The sequence below is a fragment of the Panthera onca genome, chromosome A1, assembly GCF_046562875.1.
Source record: "Panthera onca isolate mPanOnc1 chromosome A1, mPanOnc1 haplotype 2, whole genome shotgun sequence".
Taxonomy (NCBI): domain Eukaryota; kingdom Metazoa; phylum Chordata; class Mammalia; order Carnivora; family Felidae; genus Panthera; species Panthera onca.
Window position 1 is genome coordinate 85,704,573 of NC_138339.1, and position 21,720 is coordinate 85,726,292.

At 36.3% G+C, this 21,720-nt stretch overlaps 1 long non-coding RNA gene across 11 annotated transcripts in view; it reads right to left on the reverse strand.

Moving 5' to 3' along the window:
* Nucleotides 1-21,720, reverse strand: part of LOC132681176 (uncharacterized) — a 233,327-nt gene that overhangs the window by 157,079 nt on the left and 54,528 nt on the right. The window contains exon 5 of one of the 11 annotated variants that reach the window (XR_013556087.2): nucleotides 11,288-11,453. The exons of 9 other annotated variants lie outside the window; for them this stretch is intronic. This is a non-coding gene — a long non-coding RNA (uncharacterized LOC132681176). Of the gene's footprint in view, nucleotides 1-11,287; nucleotides 11,454-12,317; nucleotides 12,911-21,720 lie in introns of those variants that run through there. One more of the 11 variants, XR_013556084.2, reaches the window with a different exon arrangement.

A 21,720-nucleotide genomic window follows, 5' to 3' on the forward strand; every position in this document is an offset into this window, starting at 1 on the left:
ACTACATAAGGCAAACTTCCTTCTAAAGATAGGGGCACTTGCCCAGCTATCCTGTTTTAGAAGTCATTAACTGTAATTTGCTCCCCTCTTCCTCCCCTCCCCGATTGAGGTATTGTTTCTTAGTCAAGAGTCCTTGAGACCACACCTGGAACTAATATAACGTTGTATGTTAATTATAGTGGGCTTAGGTAATCGTCGTCGTCGTCATCATCATCATCATCATCATCATCATCATCTCCAACTCAGAAAAAAAAATCCTAGAGAGAAGGTGGATCAGTGGTGGGGTTTAGTATTAAAATTCCACCCAAAATAGCAACATTTTTTAGATGAAGAAAGGAAAGCTTTAGAACAATATCTATAATTCTGTTTCTGTCAAAGTTAAAATATCCCCAAACTCTTTGCATGTCCTTATATGACTATGAGAAGAATTTTGTAAAAAGTCAGAAAGGATGCAAACCAAACTCTAACCATGCCTGTCATTCAAGAGGAGAATGGGATGGAGAAAGAGAGGGAAAATGTGAAGAGAGATGTTGGCTTTTTCCTCTGTATAGTTCGTATATTGTTACATTTTTACAATGAGCAGATATCCATATCTTATGTGTAAGGGTTTTAAAAGATAAGGTTTACTAGTTTTTAATACACAGAAAAATAACTTGCTATTGAATGTCAGAAATCTAAGAAACAACAAATCTTGTACACAAAGGATTTCCTTAAGCAAATGTACGGCCTTATCTCAAACACAATCTCTCCACCTACCCACCCCCTGAAAAACCATAAGAACTATAGGAATTTGTAAGAAAAGCCAGTAAAGATATGTTACAAAATAATTCCTATTTTAGGTTTTACCCTTGGTTTGCTTTACTTGCTGTCACCTCTGTGTGGGCCTTTCCTAGAACCAGAGTGTCAAACAATAGCTATTTTGAGTGGTGGATGAAGGATTATGAATTCTCTAAGAACAAGAGAGGCCATAGTTTGCCAAAACAGGAAATGATGTGTGTCTTCTCTACTTAGGGGGTATTTGTACCTAATGCTACATACCAAATATACATATATATATATATATATATATATATATATACACACACACACACACACACATATATATACACACACACACACATATGTATATGTGTATATGTATATATATATATATGTACATACATACATATATGTACATATATATGTATATATGTATATATATTCTATATGTACATATATGTATGTATATTCTATATATACCTAGACACAAAGCACACATATGTACACATATATATTAATATAATTCACACAAAATGATACCTGAATCCTTGGCATCAACACAAATGTTGTAAACTAGGTAACAATATTTTAGATACCATTGATTGAAGACAATGCTGGCCAGTTAAATACACTGTCATTTAACCTGTAACTTACTAGGTAGGTATAATGACCTGAACTATATCCCCCCCACCCCTTCATATGTTGAAGTCCTAATGCCCAGGATCTCCCAACATGACTCTATTTGAAGCTAGGGTCTAAAGTGGTTATTAAGGTAAAAATGAGGTCATGTCCGTGGGCCCTAATCCAATATGACTATTGTCCTTATAAAAAGAAGAGATAAGGACACACACATCGAAGCAATACCTTGTGAAGACACTGGAGGACAACAACCATCTTTTTTTTTTAATGTTTATTTATTTTTTGAGAGACAGACAGAGAGACAGAGTACGAGCAGGGGAGGGGCAGAGAGAGAGGGAGACACAGAATCTGAAGCAGGCTCCAGGCTCTGAGCTGACAGCACAGAGCCCCACATGGGGTCAAACCCACAAACTGCAAGATCATGACCTGAGCCAGTTGGACGCTCAACCGACTGAGCCACCCAGGCACCTCAACAACAACCATCTTTAAGCCAAGGAGAAAGGCCTTACTTGGACTTCCAGCCTCTAGAATTGTGAAAATAAATTCCTGTTCTTTAAACACCCAGTCTACATAGTTTATTATGGCAGCTTTAGTAAACTAATACAGTAGGTTAGTTATTTTATCCTACTACCTGATTCTTCTGAGATTTACTCAAGTCCTGCTAGTGTAATGGATATCTGTTTTGGTAACAGTACCCTGTTCTTTCTAAGGGTTTCTATTCCATGGAGTCCTGAGAGGTCTACTACAACAAGCACATGATCAAGACTATGCTATGTTAAAATTCCTCCCCACCGCAACTGGCCCAGGGAAGACTTCCAGCCCACGCTTTCAATCAGCCTTTCTCTCTTAGGATGTAAAACCTGAGTAGAGTCACACAAGGTGGAAGGACTCTGTCAACTCTAGTACCCTAAACAGACTTTCCATGAGTTTTTACCATAGAGATCCCTGGAGCCACCCTGGTTGTTGACCTTCCTAAGGCCTTACATTTTTAATTTTTTCTCTGTTTCTGACTCAATTCATTTCCATTTTTGGCCTAAGCTCACTAGACACAGTCTTAGTTCCTTAAAGCCAAAAACACCTCGGTGATACACATATTATTTTGTACAATGGAGTCTCTCGCATGATAATCTCTTAATAAATGGGATAATTGTATATTCTTGGGCTCCTTAAGGAAAAATGCTTAAAATATATTGCGAAATAGAACGCTTCATCACACCTATCCAATGTGACGATGCCATTTCACGGGTGAGAAAGTCAAAGAACAGATGCTAACACACAAACAGACTTTTGCAACACATCAAACAGAACTTACTAAGAATATTAGGGGCAAAAAAAACAACAACATGGAATTCTGCATTGAACTGCAGAAGTATACAATTTTCTCAACAACCAGGTACCTGTAGCACACTATGACACAGCTAATCACAAGCTGGTGAGTAAATGAGCTCCAGAGTTTTGCAATGATAACTTTGCCCTACTGAACTCTCACACAAAACCCAATGGTTTCTACAGAGAATCCACTTCATTACCAATCATTACTTAACATCATGACTTGATAATACAATTTTAAGATCATTTTCAATAGTACTGTTTCCTGATATCCCTACACAAGTAATACGCAAAAAAGTTATATTTGCCAAAACAGTGATTTACCACAGTGGAAACTACTTATTCTGCACTTATTACTTATATCACTTGCACTTTGTTGGCATAAAGTTTATAAAAAAAATACTCTCCCAATCCCCTATCATTTACAATTTTTAAATTGCCTAGATCCAGATAATACAATTAAATCTCTGAATTAACATAACCCTTTTCTGCTTAAATTTTAAAACATCAATATAGCTTTCATTTACTTTTCCATCCTCCTTCAATATTAGAAATTAAATTTCATTAGGTGGCTTTTTTTAAATACCTGGGAGATTTTTATTTGAGGTCTCTGCTTTTCCGTACCCAAAGAACTACTACAATACTTTTCAAAAGCTGCATAAGCCACAACTTAAACCGATTTGATCATTCATGAAACTGGTATCATGCACACTGCCAGCTTGCTACCTTGATTAGTAAGTATTAGGAATGACCTTTTTACATTCCAGGGAAGTAAATCACCTCCTGAGGTCGGTTAACTAATGGAATCAGCAGGAAAGCCTTATTATCATATCCTACACCTAAGGAAGTTTGCAGGTGTCCCCATTACTAGCTACTGAGCTAACAGTTATTTGCCCAACTGCAAATCTACAAATCAAACTCTCTCCTTTCCTCTCCCTCCCGCCTCTTTTCTCCCTCTCTCCCCTCTCATCACCTCTTCCCCCTCCCACGCCACCCCCTTTGGCTTCTGAATGTTTTCATTTCAATATTCTGGATCAGTCCATTTCAACTCAACTTAGCTTCCAAGTAGAGACAAACACAGGAAGAGAAAATGGCTATGACTTATGAGGTCCTAAAAGCCTCTGTGGTGCTTTTTCCTTTATGTAACAGTTAACAATGTCCCCAAATTCCCACACTAATTACCCCAGGAGAAGTTTAAGGCCTGGTCTCTCCAGATCAACGCTGTGAAAGTATACACAGCTGCAGTGGAAAGGTAGCACATGAATTGCCATTAACATGGTAGGCAATCATGTACTAGGGAAGAAAAACCCAAACAGTAATCAGTATAGACAGACATTTAGCCCTGACGTGAACCAGTCATCAGTAGAACCACAGATTTAAAGACGGGAGTGAAGAAATAAGATAGTGTAAGGAAGTTATGATCTGGAAGGAGGTAAGGAAAAGTCTGCACACTACAGTAAACTGCCTCAGTGAGAATGATAGGGGCAGACTCATATTTGTATGGTCTGTAGCATTACATATTTTTTTTTCAAATGGCACAGAAGTATTGGTTTAGAATGAGAAAAGAAATAATGATGTATTCATTTTTAAAAGCTGACAAATATGACAGACTTTCAATATTGTTTTTCCACATTTTTAATCTGCATACTCCTTGACCACTTCTTCAAATGACAACAATTAAGTCATATTTTCTATAAAAAGAATACAAAATAATAATCTTCTAGCACAGTGGATAGATTCCAGGGTTGTTGTTTTGTTGTTGTTTTTTTTAATCACTGCTGGATTCTAAAAGTTTCTTTTAATTTCACAATGCCTGACCTTTTTCTAATCCAACAAAGCCTCTGTCTTTTTCCTATATGATTAGTTTCTGGTTCTATACCTTTCAAACATTGTTTCTCACCACAGCCTACATACCTGCAGTGCCAAGAACACATTCACACCGCAACATGCTGCCCGGTCTCACACCTTCAAATCAGCTGCCACTGTCAGAAGCAGTTTTACACTTCTTATACAAGTAATACACTGTGTTTGTTTATGAGCTCACACGGCAAAACACAGAACACACATCAATTTTTGCATCATAAAATTTCTCTGTAACCAAGTTATGAGATACAGAAGCATTGAGAGTATCAGGCAAATCTACACCCACTTTTAATTGTACATTAAATGGAGTAAAGAACATGAATTTGCTAATAATTTCCTCACCAGAGCACTTGCTTCTTGTGTGATTTGGCTTCCTTCCAGCCCTTTTTAGATAGTAATGCTGACCAAATTATCCTGTTATTCAGAAAACTCAATGAAACATTAGATCATATTTATTTCCAATAATTAAATTCATACCCAGCTGCTGAACAAGAAAAGCATTCTTTCTAACGCAAACCAAAATCAGTTTTTAAAAGACATTGGTCACAAAGAGTGCACGTAATGAACCAGAATATTCCACATTTAAAGCTACACATAGTCATGTAGACAACTATGGATTCATTAATTTGCAGGCAGTAAGGGGAAGTCCTATTCACATTATTTCATTCTTATAAAATGTAATGTTCTACCATAAACTAAACAGTTTACTAAAGAATTGATAATCATCCCAGAGTGCCTAATATAGAAGCCCGATTTAAAAACCACAAAATAAAAACAATATTTCCATAGACTTAATTGAAAGCATCTATTCACCCTATTCGTAGGATAGCTATGAAATTTTTTATTTGTGTCACAATGACTTTATAAAATTAAAACGCTATATGGGTTTTTTACTCTGAATTTAATAATTTAATAAAATGGAAATCTAACAATACTTCTTTATCACTCATTTGGTCCTTTAGGAAATTCCCAGAGAAAAGAAAGTTTAGAAGTTCAAGACAAAATAAATATGTTTTAAAGTTTGCTTTAATTAAAAACAATCGTAAAATGTTAAAGACAGCTGTTTTCAATCATGGATGCATATTAGAATCACCTGGGGAGTTTTTAAAACAACTACTGTCCAGACCACACCCCAGACAAATTAATTAGAAATTTCTGCATATAAGACCCAGGTACCAGTATTTGTAAAGTCCCAAGTGATTCTGGTGTGTATTAAGAATTACAAACAATTGCTTTATAGGGACATCTGAGTGGTTCACTCAGTTAAACCTCCGACTCTTGATTTTGGTTCAGGTCACAATCTCATGTTTAGTGGGATCAATCCCCACGACCTGTTCTGCTGCGCTGACAGCATAGAGCCTGCTTGCGATTCTCTCTCCCTCTCCCCCCATCTCTACCCCTCCCTCAAAATAAATAAATAAACTTTAAAAAAAAGAACAATTGCTTTATACTATGTTATAATCAGCTGGCAGGCAAGAACAGACAACACATTTAAGAATATTTGCTATGATTTCATTCAGAGGGAAAAGCTATACAAAGTACCAAAGTGATTTGGTACCCAGCCTCTCCAGATGGCAAGAGGTCCTCAAAGCAGGAATAAGAAGGGTAAAGATTATTTCAATGTGGCTCTAAGACTTTTTGATAAGACTTCAGAAAAACTGACCCTCTCCACTAGACAAGCAGGCTTCTATGATGAACATGGGCTTTGTCTCACATACCCTGACAGGCAGGCAGGCCAGGAAGGGACCTCTTACAGAGATTTGTGGATGTGGCTTTTATTTAATTGAATAAACCGCAGCAAGATTTATAGAAAGCCCACAAAACTTTTAGAAAAATTGTACTAACAAAAGCACCCCCAACTTAGACTAAAGGGGGTGAGGGAGAAGAGCCCATAGTGCTACCACTGTTCTACAGACGGTTGGGAGAGGGCTTCTCTGGCCACCGCCACACGGGCCATGGATGAGAAGGAATGACACAGAGGGAAGATCTGGTGCCCAGATGGATTTCAGAATTGTTACTGGTCAGAGTACGTGTTTCCTATCACTACCGTAAAAAGTTAGCACACATTTTTTTTTAATGTTTATTTATTTTTGAGAGACAAAGAAAGATAGAGCATAAGCAGAGGAGGGGCAGAGAGAGAGAGAAGGAGACACAGAATCCGAAGCAGGCTCCAGGCTCTGAGCCGTCAGCACAGAACCCAACATGGGCTCGAACTCAAGAGCCAGGAGATCATGACCTGAGCCAAAGTCAGACACTTAACCGACTGAGCCACCCAGGCGCTCCAAAAGTTAGCACACATTTAGTGGATAAACACAAATTTATGATCTTACAGTTCTCTGGATCAGAAACCCAGTATGAGCTTTACCAAAATAAAACCAAGCTTTCAGCAGGGCTCTGTTTCCTTCTAGTTCTGGTTACTGGCAAAATTCAGTACCCTAAGATTACAGGAATGAGTTCCCTATTTTCATGCTGGCTGTAAATGGAAGGCCTAATCCAGCTTCTAGAGGTCATCACATTCCTTGGCTAATAACCTCATTCTCCATCTTCAAAGCCAGCAGCAGCCTCTGGCTGGCTCACTTTTCTGTCTTCCTCTTCCACTTTTAAGGATTCAGGTTACTAGATTGGCCTACCTGGACAATCCAGAATAATCTTCCCATCTCAACTCCTTAACTTTAACATATCTGCAAACATTCCTTTTGTCATGTAAGGTAACAATACTCACAGGTTCTGGGAATTAAGATATGGACATCTTTGGGAGCCTTTTTTCTATGTACGTTGACCACTATTGATCACTAAGTGCTATAGGGTTTCTGTTGTCCTTTTGAATGGGAATGTCTACTTTGGTGATCTTATCTCTCTGTTCTACCAGGGTACATGTAAGGGTGGCAACAGGAAAGGCTGGCATGGCAAAGAGGGACAGATAACTGCTCTTTTTAATGTACAAGTCTTCAGAGAAACTGGATCTGAACTCAAGGAGCTGTACCCAAACAACCTCAACCATGTATGAGGAGCCTCAGCCACATCTGGATCTGATTCAGATGAAGAGCTCTTTAATTTTGAACTGATGCTGTAGCAGAATAACATTTTGTAGGACCTTGGAATATTTTGCATGTGAGAGGGATATAAATAATCTGCAACCAGAAGGCAGCCTGTGGTAGACTGAAGATGACTGATATTTTTTGCTACTGCTCCCATGACAGGTGGAATCCACATCCCCTCCCTTTAAATCTTGTGACTGCTTTGACCAACAGAGTACGGCAGAAGTGATGCAATATGACTTCCTCAGCCGATTATTGTGCCTGTCAATACCAATGCTCAAAAAACATGTGTCAAGTGAGTGGATAAACAAAAAGCCTACCCTTTGAAGGAGTCAAGGAAGAAGATTATCTTAAACATTAATAATTGTGTAAGGTCATATAACCACTTATTGGAGACTTATTATGTGCCAGGCAGTATGCTATGTGCTTTAAATCATGTATCATAATTTTATTATCTGCACTTGATAGATGAGAGCAGAGAGATTAAGAAATGTGAATACAATTACATGGTAAGTGGCTTCACAGGTATTCACACCTGGGTCCCTGTAATGCCAAGAGTCTCCTTCCTTTCTTTCCTTCTTTCCTCCTTTTTCTTTCTTCTTTCTTTCTTTCTTTCTTTCCATTTCTTTTCTTTTCTTTTCTTTTTTCAATAGGGAGAGTGCGAGCAGGGGAGAAGAGCAGAGGGAGGGAGACAGAGAGAGAATCTCAAGCAGGCTCCAGGTCCAGCACAGAGCTTGATGCAGGGCTCGATCTCCCAACCCTGGGATCATGACCTGAGCCGAAACCAAGAGTTAAGACTCTCAACCAACTGAGCCACCCAGGTGCCCCTCTTTTCTTTTTAAATTCCTATTAAGTTATTCACATACATGGCAAAAACAAAACCACAAACAACACAAATCAGTGAAAAAGAGTCAAAACTATGTCTCCCTGTCATCACTAATCCTAGTCTCTATTCCTCTCCACAAAGAAAAGCACCACTGCTAGTTTCCTGTGTATCATCCTAAATACACACTAGGGCATTTTTTTTACACAAATGGCAGTATTTTTTTTAATGTTTATTTTTATTTTTGAAAGAGAGGGAGTGCAAGCAGAGGAGATGCAGACAGTGGTGGTGGGGGTGTAAGGAGAGTACAGAGGATCTGAAGCGGGCTCTGTGCTGACAGCAGAGAGCCTTTTGTGGGTCTCAATACAACAGTATTATGACCTGAGCCAAAGTTGGATGCTCAATTGAATGAGCCACCCAGGCACCCCACAAATGGTAGTATTTTAAACATAATAATTCAACTTTTTTTCATATAACCATGTCTCCAAAATCTTTAAACAATATACTGCAACCACACACACACCTACAGAGGTAAAACCTGGGAATCTCAAAGCAATTTGAGGCAGTCTGTTTGTTTAGACAATAAAGCAATTCATGTGGCCAAAACAAGTATTTTATTCCTCCATTTTTTTTCAGATATTGAAAAAAATATCTTAAATATCTTACAGATATTTAAGATTTAAATATCTTACAGATATTTAAGATTTAAATATCTTAAATATCTATTCCATACTTCATAATAGTTTAGGGGCATCAAGTATTATGTTCATTAAGAAAATGAAAAAACATATGATGTAATTTAAATAGTAATATTAAAATTTTATTCAAGATATAGATGCCTATAGAATCTTGAACAAAGGATAAATGGAAGAGGTTTATGTCTGACACTATCTACTGATTTTTACTAACCACTAGGGAAATAGTATGAGACATATATAAGGAAAACACATGGGCATTTTCCACAGAGTTTTGAAATATTTATTCTTAAACATCCTGTACCTATAGCTAATTATCATATGGAAAAAATTATCTTGGCCATCTCTTATGCTGTGTTTGTTTCCATCTATTATTGATGCAAAATAAAATTTGAGTGTTCTAAAGACATAGCAGAAAAGTTTTATTAGTAAAAAGAAGAAAATAAAAAATTCACAAAGGATGAAAGGAAGATTTTACAATATGAAAAATTAATTCAGTACTTCAAGAATAACTCCCCTGGAATAGGCATTTATGTTGAAAAATATGAGAAAATTATCAAACTGCATCTTTCAGGATCAATTTGGCTGATAAATGTCACACATAATAAAACTATCAATTAATAAAACCTGTCTTTCCTTTAGAAGTAGGGAAACAAATGGCCCAAATGTTTGGTTGTAAATTTTTCATCACACCTGAGTAGCTTATACATCAAGGTGACACACTAAATAATAGATATACACAAATAATTCACATTTGTCTTAGTATGGATTTCGCCCAGAAACATACTCTGCATCAAGGATTCTCGTGCAAGTAGCTCATTTGAGAGGAAATCCCAGGAAAAACTGTGGTGGGGTGGGAAGTCAGAGAGGGGTGTTTTATCAAGGCAGTTAGCACTGTGGGCAATCAGACTTGATAGCCCCTAAAAAAAAAAAAAAAAAACTCTGTTGGTGTTGAACATGCCTAACCTATCAGTATTTATCCACTAATTATCATGGTTGAGGACTGATCCCCAAAAGTGTTGATTGTGGACACTTTAGATCTGCTGAGAATACAGGCAAGGGTGCTCAGACCCAGAGAAAGCCCTCAGTGACAAGGCCCTTGCACTACAGGGGTGGAACCTGAGGGAATATGAACAGTCTTGACTATAGTATTTTAAACCAGGGGCAGGCAAATGTTTTCTGTAAATGTCCAGAAGGTAAGTATTTCAGGCTTTGCAGACCATTTGCAGCTGCTCAGCTGTGCAGCTGTACCACAAAAGCAGTCATAGAGAATACACATACATAAACATGGCTGTATATCAATAAAACTTTAGTTATAAGCACTGTCATTTGAATTTCATATAATTTTCATAGGTTACAAAATGTCACTCTTCTTTTAATTTTTTTCAGCCACTTAAAAACTCAAAAATTATTCTTAGTTTACAGCTATACAAAACAGGTGGTAAGCTGTATTTGGCCCACTGGCCACAGTTTCCAACTCCTGTTTTAGTCTACAAAGATATTTACTGAACCTAAATAAAATCCCATGGGAGATAACATTCGATTTGTAAGAATATCATATAATATTTAATAACCAACCTAACATAAAAACTGCCCTAATGTTTTGAAAATAGTTTATTCCTATATTAGTTTATTGATCTACAATGAACTTACTAATGAGTTGTTAAAGGGAACATATGCATGAAAATCCACATGACATAAATGATCTCATGTTTGTTTAAAAGCAGAGAGGTCGGGGCGCTTGGGTAGCTCAGTCGATAAAGCTCAGGTCCAGCTCTTGCAGTTTGTGAGTTGGAGCCCCACACTGGGCTCTGTGCTGACAGCTCGGAGCCTGGAGCCTGCTTCAGATTCTGTGTCTCCCTCTCTCTCTGCCCCTCCCCCACCTCTCTCTCTCTCTCAAAAATAAATAAACATTAAAAATTTTTTAAATAAATAAAGTGGATAGTTCATCTAACCTGTTCTTTTAAGTCACAATCTTATATCTGATGACTGAAAAAGAAAAAGATATATATATATATATATATATATATATATATATATATATATATATGAATTCCCTTATGACAGAGAGTTTTTCATCAGTCTTTAGTGCACTATAGTAATCTTCATATTTAAATTAATTATGAAGTAGGGGCACCTGGATGGCTCAGTCGGTTGGACGGCCGACTTCAGCTCAGGTCATGATCTTGCGGTCCGTGAGTTCGAGCCCTGCGTCGAGCTCTGTGCTGACTGCTCAGAGCCTGGAGCCTGTATCAGATTTTGTGTCTCCCTCTCTCTGATCCTCCCCCGTTCATGCTCTGTCTCTCTCTGTCTCAAAAATAAATAAACGTTAAAAAAAATTTAAATTAATTATGAAGTGTACACAACATAATCTAAATAAGCCAAGTTCAGAATGTCATTTTATAGAAGGAACTTGGATGAAATGCTTGGAAGGCAGGGCTAATCTTGGGCTCTGTTTGCATAAGAAGCATGTCATTTTTCTTTAGGTCACAAATTTGGGATTAATATATAGGACAGAGGGAAGAAATGCTGTATATCACAGAAAGGTATAAAATCTCCTGAAAGTGTCTCTTTATGCCAACACTACACAAGGCAAAAGAGAGAACTTAAGTGCAAATCTTCCACACAAGGCATTTTAACTTGGGGAACCCTGATCATCATTTATTTTTTTAAATAGTCATTAAACACCATAATACAAAAAGCACCTTGCTTGATGCTGGAGTCAGTCAGATCCTGCTTTGTAAGAGCCAAATATTTAAAAGAAGATGTGGGGTATGAATATTACTGAGCCATAAAAAATAACAAAAATCTTGCCATTTGCAATGACATGGATGAAGCTGGAGAGTACCGTGCTAAGTGAAATCAGTCAGTCAGAGAAAAACAAATACCACAGGATCTCACTCATATGTGGGATTTAAGAAACAGAACAAATGAGCAAAGGGAGGGAAAAAAGAGAGCGAGTGGAAAACCAAGAAACAGACTCTTAACTATAGAGAACTGATGGTTATCAGAGAGGGGAGGGGGATGGGTGAAACAGGTGATGAGAACTGAGGAGGGCACTTGTGATGGAGCACCAGGTGTCTTATGGAAGTGTTGGATAACTATATTGCACACCTGAAACTTATATTACATTGTATTGTAACTAAGTGGCATTTAAATAAAAACTTAAAAAATAAATTTAAAAAATGAAAGTCCAATATTTAGTGGACAGATCACAATTCAATATCAGTGGTCAATTAAACATGTCCACAATGAAGTGTGGGATCTCAGAAAAGAGAGTGACCATCAAGCCTTACACAGAAAATATTTCAGCTAATTCCTAAAGGATAAGCATGGCAGGGCATGTTGTGAGAAAGAGTTTAGAATTTCTCCTGCAAACAAACAGATGAAAGTTCTCTGAGATGGACTGTGACAAGGAGCTATAGCATAGGCAGCAAGGGTATGATAAGGAATCAGATTGAGAGCCATATCTGAGCTAACATTGGCTGTACTTCACTGATTAGATACAGGATGAAACAGAATAGTAGTCAGTTAGGACTCACACTGCTAGCAGATTTAGTGGACCAGGTGAACTGTGTTGACATCAATTGAGATATATTATACAGAAAGAAAAGAATTTGTGAGAAAATCACAGTTTGCCTTTGAAAGAAATGTTTAAGTTACCTGCATTATACCCAGAATACTCACAGTAACACTGCAGCCTAATATTAAAAGAAATGTCTGGGATAAAGGGTTAGATTTAGTAGTCTCTATTCCATGGAGAGCTGTAAGAGAAAATAAAAGAGGCTGAAGACAAAATTCTGGTAGACACAAAATAGTTCCTGTTTGTAAAATGGATATAATTGTGGGCTCCAGAGAAAGCATTCAGAATTCACAGGAATCCATTAAGAGGTTCTGTTGAACATTATTTGTTGATTCAGCCAGTATCTATCATATTTGTTCTAAGCCCAGGTTCTAAGACCTAAGCCCAGGGCTAGGTCTTCACAAGTTTGCAGCAATGAACTAGAAAGAGAAATTCAGTGAGTCATGGAACTTAGTCTATGTGAAGACACACTTAACAAGTAAACAAAGCAGTAAAATAAGTCCAGACTGTTCCAAGTACTAGGAAGAAAATGAACAGAGTACTATGATATAGAGAATAACAAGGGACGTACTTTTTTTTTTTTTTAATTATGGCTTGTCAAGACCAAATTTCTCTGAGGACTTTTCATTTAAGCTAAGACCTGAAAGAAACAATGGGAATTGTTTCTATTGTTTCTATTGTTCCTATTCCTAGAACAGGAAACATTCTAGGAAGATGACAGCAAGTACAAAATCCTTTTTTAAGGAAGAGCTTGATCCGTTCTCAAAACTACCAGAATGCCTGCATGACTAGCAAATGGGAAGCAAGATAGAAATAAAGATGGAGGTAGGGAACAGATCTTATAACCTCAGGTAAAATATGAGGCTAAGATTTGAGAGAAAGAAAGAAAGAAAGAAAGAAAGAAAGAAAGAAAGAAAGAAAGAAAGAAAGGAAGGAAGGAAGGGAAAGAAAGAAAGAGAAAAAGAAACAAAGAAAGAAGTTTTTTTATTTTATTAGCTATATTGATAGTTGTGTAATTTTCAGAGAAAATAAATACCCAAGAAAAGACACATTTGGGGCTAAAATCTAGAATTTTATTTGTACATATTAGTTTGAAGTATGTACAGGGTGCCAAGTGGGAATGTCAAAAAGGCATGCAGGTATACAAGTCTAGAGTTGAGAAGAAAGGTTTGACTGAAGAAATACTTTGGGGGTTATTTGTCCTATTTGTGATATTATAAGGTATGAGAAGAAATGAGGTTCTCCGAGAAGAATGATACATCATTCAGTGAATGTTTGCTAAATGAATGAGTGAATAAATTTACATAGGTCTTTTAAATCAGGCAGATAAAGATTCAAATCTTGACTGTGCCACTTGTGAGTTGTGTGACATGGGATAAACAATTTAACCAAGCTAAGCACAATTTTCTCATCTGTAAACATGGGAACAATAAAAAATGCCTCACTTGGTCATTTTAGAAAGTTACACCTGTAACTTGTAAAACTTTTTACACTTGTAAAACATTAGCAAGTTACAGGTGTAAAGTAACATTTAGCAACTTACAGGTGTAAACATCTAGAAAGTTACAGGTGTAAAGTGCCTAACAGTGCATAGCATATAACAAATTCTGATAAATGTTAACTCTTCACCACCTCACTTCCCCAATACCCCAATGTAATAGGTGAAACTTCTTACTGTATCTTTATCAAAGCCTTGTATGTGCCAAGCAGCAAATTATCTCCTCTCCCTTCTGCCTTTTTCTTCCTTCCTTCCTTCCTCTTTCCCTCTCTCTCTCTCTTTCTCTTTTCTTTCTTTCTATTAAAACCCATTGAGCATCTACTTAACATTTAATGCTTCCTTTGGTTACTGAAGACACAGTAATGAACAAAAGTATGGTAGGAAAGAACACAAATGACTCTGCCTTTCATTGTCCCAAAAGTAAAATTAAATCAAATACCTACATACTCTAACAATGATAAAAGTCAGTCACTACAAAAGAAAAAGATCGAAAAAAATCTGTTAAATCAGTTTTTCTAGGATAACTTCATAAATGAGCAATTGCAATCACTCTGTTAAAATAAAGTTACCTTTCCCCCAAAACATTCACATTTGTGTCCTTAATGTCTTAGACTTAATTCCTGGGACAGTTAAAACTGAGTTGACACTGCCTAATATGAAGGGTGGCTGTGGGAAGTAAAGGAGACCACCTACCTAAAAGATCTTGCACAATGCTGAGCACAAAGGAGACACTAACAAAGTTATTTCCAGCTCCCTTCCCCTTTTTCTTAGTGTATTTAAAAAATTTCTGATATTAAACACACACACACACACACACCCCTAGCTCAAACTTTTCTAGATCTGAAAAAATTAATTTAAATTTTATTGAACAGAGACAAATATGATTTATTTTTTGGAAATCTTTTATATTAAGAAAAAGGTGATCATTTTAACTGTGTAAGTCTCTCAAAACCAAGTATAAATATCAAAAACTCAGGACTGAAATTCTGTCATGTAACCAGTTTATACTGTACAGAAGTATGTCTTAATTTTATGTGCACAAGTTCTTTAAATTGCACTTGAAAAATTTTTACTTATTTAATTAATACTATTTATGAGCAAGTGTAAAGTTATTCACAACATTTCTTGAAAAACAAGGTCACAAAAGGGAATCTGAAAAGCTGGTATTTGGCCAGCAGATGGCGCCAACCTCCCAAATATCTTTTTGCTAGGCAAACAACACAGCATTCAAAAGTTAATTTAGTTGCTTCTTCTGTGTTTGTGTGGTATATGTACAACCATCCTAATTATTTCCTATGGGTCAAGACTCCTTTATGGGATTCTATCAGATTCCTGCTTTAGCTGTTCATATTTTTAAAAAAAAATTTTTTTTAACATTTACTCATCTTTGAGAGACAGAGAGCGAGTGGGGGAGGAGCAGAGAGAGAGGGAGACACAGAATCTGAAGCAGGCTCTAGGTAGGCTCTGAGCTGTGTCAGCACAGAGCCCGATGCAAGACTCGAACTCACTCAAACTCATTGACTGTGAAATCAAGACCTGAGCCGAAGTAGGACACTTAACCGACTGAGCCACCCAGGTGCCCCATAGTTATTCATATTTTAATCTGTTGAGTTTTCAAGATACTTTTTCACTGCCAGAACTTTACCACATAAACTCGGTGAAGAATTTGTTCATTAAATGTTAGGCCATGAATGAAGTAAAAATTAAAAATGTTAAATAAAATTGCTCCCAGATGTTAAATTTTAGTTATTTTAAATCCACAGTAACATGATAGAAACTGATTCAAATCAGCTTTCTCAAAATCATTAAGGTTTGTAGTAGGAAGAGGAATTTTAGATGTATTAATGAGACTTGAAAATTTCATTCTTGAGGGCTGCATAGCTGCTTCTTTTCAAAAGAGTTTAAACTTCATATGTGTTTTAGTTTTCAACTTGCCAATTTCAATATACTCAGGTGTGTTTTTTAAATCTGTCCTACATGTTCCTGCATGTTGCTATGAGACTCCGAGTCTTTATTGTTGATCTCACTGAAAAGATTCAGGTTTGATTTTTAATTCCAGCATAATTAATATACAGTATTATATTCATTTCAGGTATACAATACAGTAATTCAACAATTCCATATAGTACTCAGTGCTCACCAAGATAAGTGTACTCTTAATCTCCTTTACCTATCTCACCCATACCCCCATCCACCTCCCTTCCAGTAACCATCTGTTTATTCTCTATAGTTAGAAGTCTGCTTTTTGATTTGTCTCTTGTTACTCTTTTTGTTTTTTTCTTAAATTCTACCTATGAATGAAATCACATGGTACTTATCTTTCTCTGACTGGTTTATTTCACTTAGTTCTATCCATAATACTCTCTAGTTCTATCCATGTTGTTGTAAATGGAAAGATATTTTATGACTGCATAATATTTCATTGCAGATAGATAGATAGATAGATAGATCACCTCTTCTTTACCCGTTCATTATCTATCAATGGACATTTGGCTGCTTCCATAATTTGGCTACTGTAAAACTGCAATGAATGACGGGATGCATGTTTCCCTTCGAATTAGTGTTTTTGTATTCTTTGTGTAAATATCCAGTAGTGGGATTACTGGATCATAGGGCAGTTCTAGTTTTAATTTTTTGAGCAAACTCCACACTGTTTTCCAGAGTAGGTGCACCAGTTTGCATGCCTACCAACAATGCACAAGTGTTCCTATTTCTCCACGTCTTCTCCAACACTTGTTGTTTCTTGTGTTTTTTACTTTAGTCATTCTGACAGGTATGAGGTGATATCTCATTGTAGTTTTGATTGGCATTTCCCTATGATGAGTGATATGAGCATCTTTTCATGTGTCTGTTGGTCATCTGGATGTTTTCTTTGGAGCAATGTGTGTTCATGTCTTCTGCCCATTTTTAATTGGATTATTTGTCTTTTGGGTGTTGAGTTGTATAAGTTCTTCATATATTTGGAAACTAACTCTTTATCAGATAGGTCACTTGCAAATATCTTCTCCCATTCAGTACACTGTCTTTCAGTTTTGTTGGTTGTTTCCTTCCTGTGCAGAAGCTTTTCATTTTGAATGGAGTCCCAAAATGTTTTATTTTTCCTTTTGTTTCCGTTGCCTCGGGGACACATCTAGAAAGATGCTGTTAGGACTGATGTCAGAGAAATTATTGACTATGCTCTCTTCTAGGATTGTAATGGTTTTAAGTCTCACATTTCGAACCTTAATCCATTTTGAGTTTATTTTTGCATCTAGTGTAAGAAAGTGATCCAGTTTCATTCTTTTGCATGTAGCTGTCCAGTTTTCCCAATACTATCTGTTGAAGAGACTGTTGTTTTCCCAATGCATATTTTTGCCTCCTTTGTCAAAGATTAAGTGACCATTTAATTGCCAGTTTCTTTCTGGGCTATTATGTTCCACTGATCTTTATGTCTAGTTTTGTGCCAATACCATACTGTTTTGATTACTACAGCTTTGTACTATATCTTGAAATCTAGGATGGTGATACCTCCAGTTTTGCTCTTCTTCAATATTGCTTTGGCAACCTTTTGCGACTTCATACAAATTCTAGGATTGTTTTAGTTCTGTGAAACATACTGTTAGTATTTTGATAGGGTTTTCTTTGGGTAGTATAGACACTTCAACAATATTTGTTTTTCCAAACCATGAGCATGGAATGTTTTTACATTTCTTTGCCTTTCAATTTCTTTCATCAGTGTTTTACAGTTTTCAGAGTACAGATCTTTAACCTCTTTGGTTAAGTTTATTGCTGGGTATTTTATTATTTTTGGTGCAATTGTAAATGGGATTGTTTTCTTAATTTCTCTTTCTGCTGCTTCATTAGTAGTGTATAGAAATGCAATGCACTGATTTTGTTTTTTGTTTTTGTTTTGGGGTTTTTTTTTTGTACATTGATTTTGCATTCTGAGACTCTACTGAATTCATTTATCAGTTCTAATAGTTTTTTGGTAGACTCTTCATGGTTTCTATATGTAGTATCATGTCATCTGCAAATATTGACAGTTTTGCTTCATCTTGCTGATCTGGATGGCTTTTATTTTCTTGTTGTGGGACTGCTGTGGATAGGACTTCCAGTACTATGTTGAATAAAATAATGAAGAGTGGACATCATTGTCTTATTCCTGACCTTAAAGGAAAAGCTCTCAGTTTTCCCCACTGAGTATGATATTAGCTGTGAGTTTTCCATATAAGGTGAAGAATCTTTATTTTTAAATGTAAGAAATACCATATATTGAGATGGTGTGCATTTAAAATTTTAAATGAATTAAATTATGAATTTAATAAGGAAATAAAGAAAATTATAAATTTTATCATTTTTTTTAATGAGGTTTGTATAGGTATCAATAGGTTATGCTTCTATAATCTACAATCTCCAAAATTTCAGTGGACTAAGAAACAAGGGTTTACTTCTCATGCACACTACAAGTCCATTGCAGGTTATTTGGGGTTCTTTCATACTACAGTCATTTCAGGACCCAAGCTGAAGATCATTCACCAAGTGGAATATTCCTGGTCTCTATGGCACAGGAAAGAGGTAGTAAATCTACACTGGCTCAAAAGTTTCCAGCTGGAATTAACACATCATTTTCACTCACATCTAATTGGCCAAAAGAAGTCACATGCAAATACCTAAGACCTGGAGATCTGGAAAGCATTAAGCTAGAAATATATAGTGAAGAGTCACTATAATTCATAAATATTCAATCATTATACCCATATATATAACACATATTCAGGATTACTATAAGATAAAACACTTTATATGAATTTTATGTCCTTATCACCAAATCCTCTTTGTATTAAAGGAAATGCAAAAAGTTCTTTCTTTTACAGACATTAAGGCTACCTAGAGAGAAAAAAAAATATTTGAAAAAGAAAATTCTTATGCAACTAATGCCAGAGGTTTTAATAAATATTCTCATACGTGCAAAGGAAGATGGGTGAGGAGGTACAGGTGTTACATAAATAAGACGAACTGAAGGAGAGGAGGTTTGATCTTGGCATTACAGGAAGTGTGGAATTTGTAATGAAGTAACAGGAGAACACTAGAGACAACAGGAATGACTATGAGAAAAGACAGAGAAATGGGAAAAAACATGACTTTTGAGTATGCATTATGCAAAACAACTGAACTCATTATGTTTTCCTGAACTGCAAAAATGTTAAAAGAGAGAGCAAGAGAGAGAGAGAGAGAAAGAGAATGTGTGTGTGTTTCTGAGGTGGGGAGAAGTAGGAGAGGTAGGAAGAAGGCAGCCATAAAAGTTACCAACTTGTACTTTTCCCAAGAAAGATCTTTTTAAAAATTCTTTCATCAACTATCACTATTTTATGAAGAAATACATTTTACCAGAAAAAGCAGGAAAAATCTCAAAAATTTACATTTGGGGGCGCCTGGGTGGCTCAGTCGGTTAAGCGTCCGACTTCAGCTCAGGTCACGATCTCACTGTCCGTGAGTTCGAGCCCCGCGTCGGGCTCTGTGCTGACAACTCAGAGCCTAGAGCCTGTTTCAGATTCTGTGTCTCCCTCTCTCTCTGACCCTCCCCCATTCATGCTCTGTCTCTCCCTGTCTCAAAAATAAATAAAACGTTAAAAAAAAAATTAAAAAAAAAAATTTACATTTGGATAATTTTAACTGTATATAACTCTAACCACATTATCCGTATTTTTATCATTTTACTGTGGTTGCTGAAAACTTTGTCACAAGCCAGCTTCTGTGAGGACTGGTCTAAAAAATGGAGAGTCCAAATTGAAACTAATGACAAAGTAAGAACACCTTCAAAATGAAGCTGAGTGATTTCATCTGGCCGGCAATAAATAACTACTGGTTGTCTTTAAGTAGAGCACTAACCAAAATTGGGGAGTGGAGATGGAAGGGGGAGCTTAGAAGAGAGAACTTCCAAAATGACCTGTAGTAACCCAGAAAGTATAGGGATCTGGATTAGGAGGCAAACAGAGGAAAAGAAAAGGCAACAAAGATGAAAACCCAAGAAAAAAACCTTAAAAATAGAGGTTGATTCCCCTAAACCCCCATGCCCAGAAAAGTTAGTTTCAGGGTGTTTTTTTAATGATTTGTGTAACAGAGTCAAGTGTCTAACACATCAAAAAGCTCCATACATCTTGAAAAAATGCTACATAAACAAAACTATAACTAGACAATGAGAAAGGGGAGTATTTCAACATCCTCCACGGGTGGGGCCTATCACTTAAACCTTCATCTAGCCCTCATCGGAGCCACCCAGGCACCCCTGAAAAAATAAAATCTTAAAACAATATAACCGTAGTGATTTTTTTCTGTTTTAATTGTAGAATATTTCAGGCCTATCACAACATATAGAGAGCAATAATAGAAATATCTAAGTACGTCTCTCCATGAGCTTAAAACAAAACAAAATCTAATTTGCTGTGCACTTCCATACACGTGCTAATCCTATCCTCTTCTTCTCATCCCAGAAATAAACAGTCTCAATTTGATATTTGTCATTATGATACTGCACAGTTGCTCTATATTTCATAATGTAAGCATCTATAAACAATGTGCAATATTGTTTAGTACAATTTAAAACTTCATACACATGGTATTCTATTGTACTATCCTTTCTCACTTTGTTACTCAACTTCACATTAGGATTTAGCCACAGGTTGACACATACAACTATAGGTCATTCATATATTTTCCATCGCACGTTATTTGCTTATCCATTCTCCTATTGTTGGACAATTTGATATTTTTCTATACGTACATTATGAACAATGCTGCCATCAACCTTCTTGTCCCAATCCCCTCATATACACGTGCAAGACTTTGTCCAACCTCCACATCTTGATGTACACCCTCTCACCAGTAGTATTAGTTTTTGTAGATTCTCTCCCTCACCAAAACTTTTTATGAAATTTTCTAATTTTATGCCAGTCTGACAGATGTGAAATCGTGTTGCACTGAGGTTTTACTTTCCTTTTTCCTGGTTACAAATGAGATTAAGCATCTTTTTTTGTATATCAATGGACACTCAGTTTTTGTCATATATGAAATGCCTCTTCATAGCTTTGCCTGTTTCTCTACTGGGATGCTGATTTCTTTAGTATTAATTTTGCAAGATTCTTTGTATATTTAGAATTATCACTTGAAAGTCAGTAATAAGCACTGCAAATATCTTCTTTCCATTTATGGCTCAAATTTTTACTTTTTACTGCTTTTTTCTAATGTACATAAGTACCAGGAATACGTACCAAGCAGCTTCATCTCTTTTGCTTTATGGCTTGTATTTTTTATATCTTATGTCTTATTTAACATAACAATCACACCAAACTATGGAGAGAGCCCAAATGTCCATTCACTGATAAATGGATAGAGATGTGTGTATACACACACACACACACACATTGGAGTATTACTCAGCCATCAAAAAAATTAAATCTTGCCATTTGCAACAACATAGATGGAGATGGAATGTATTATGCTAAGCAAAGTAAGTC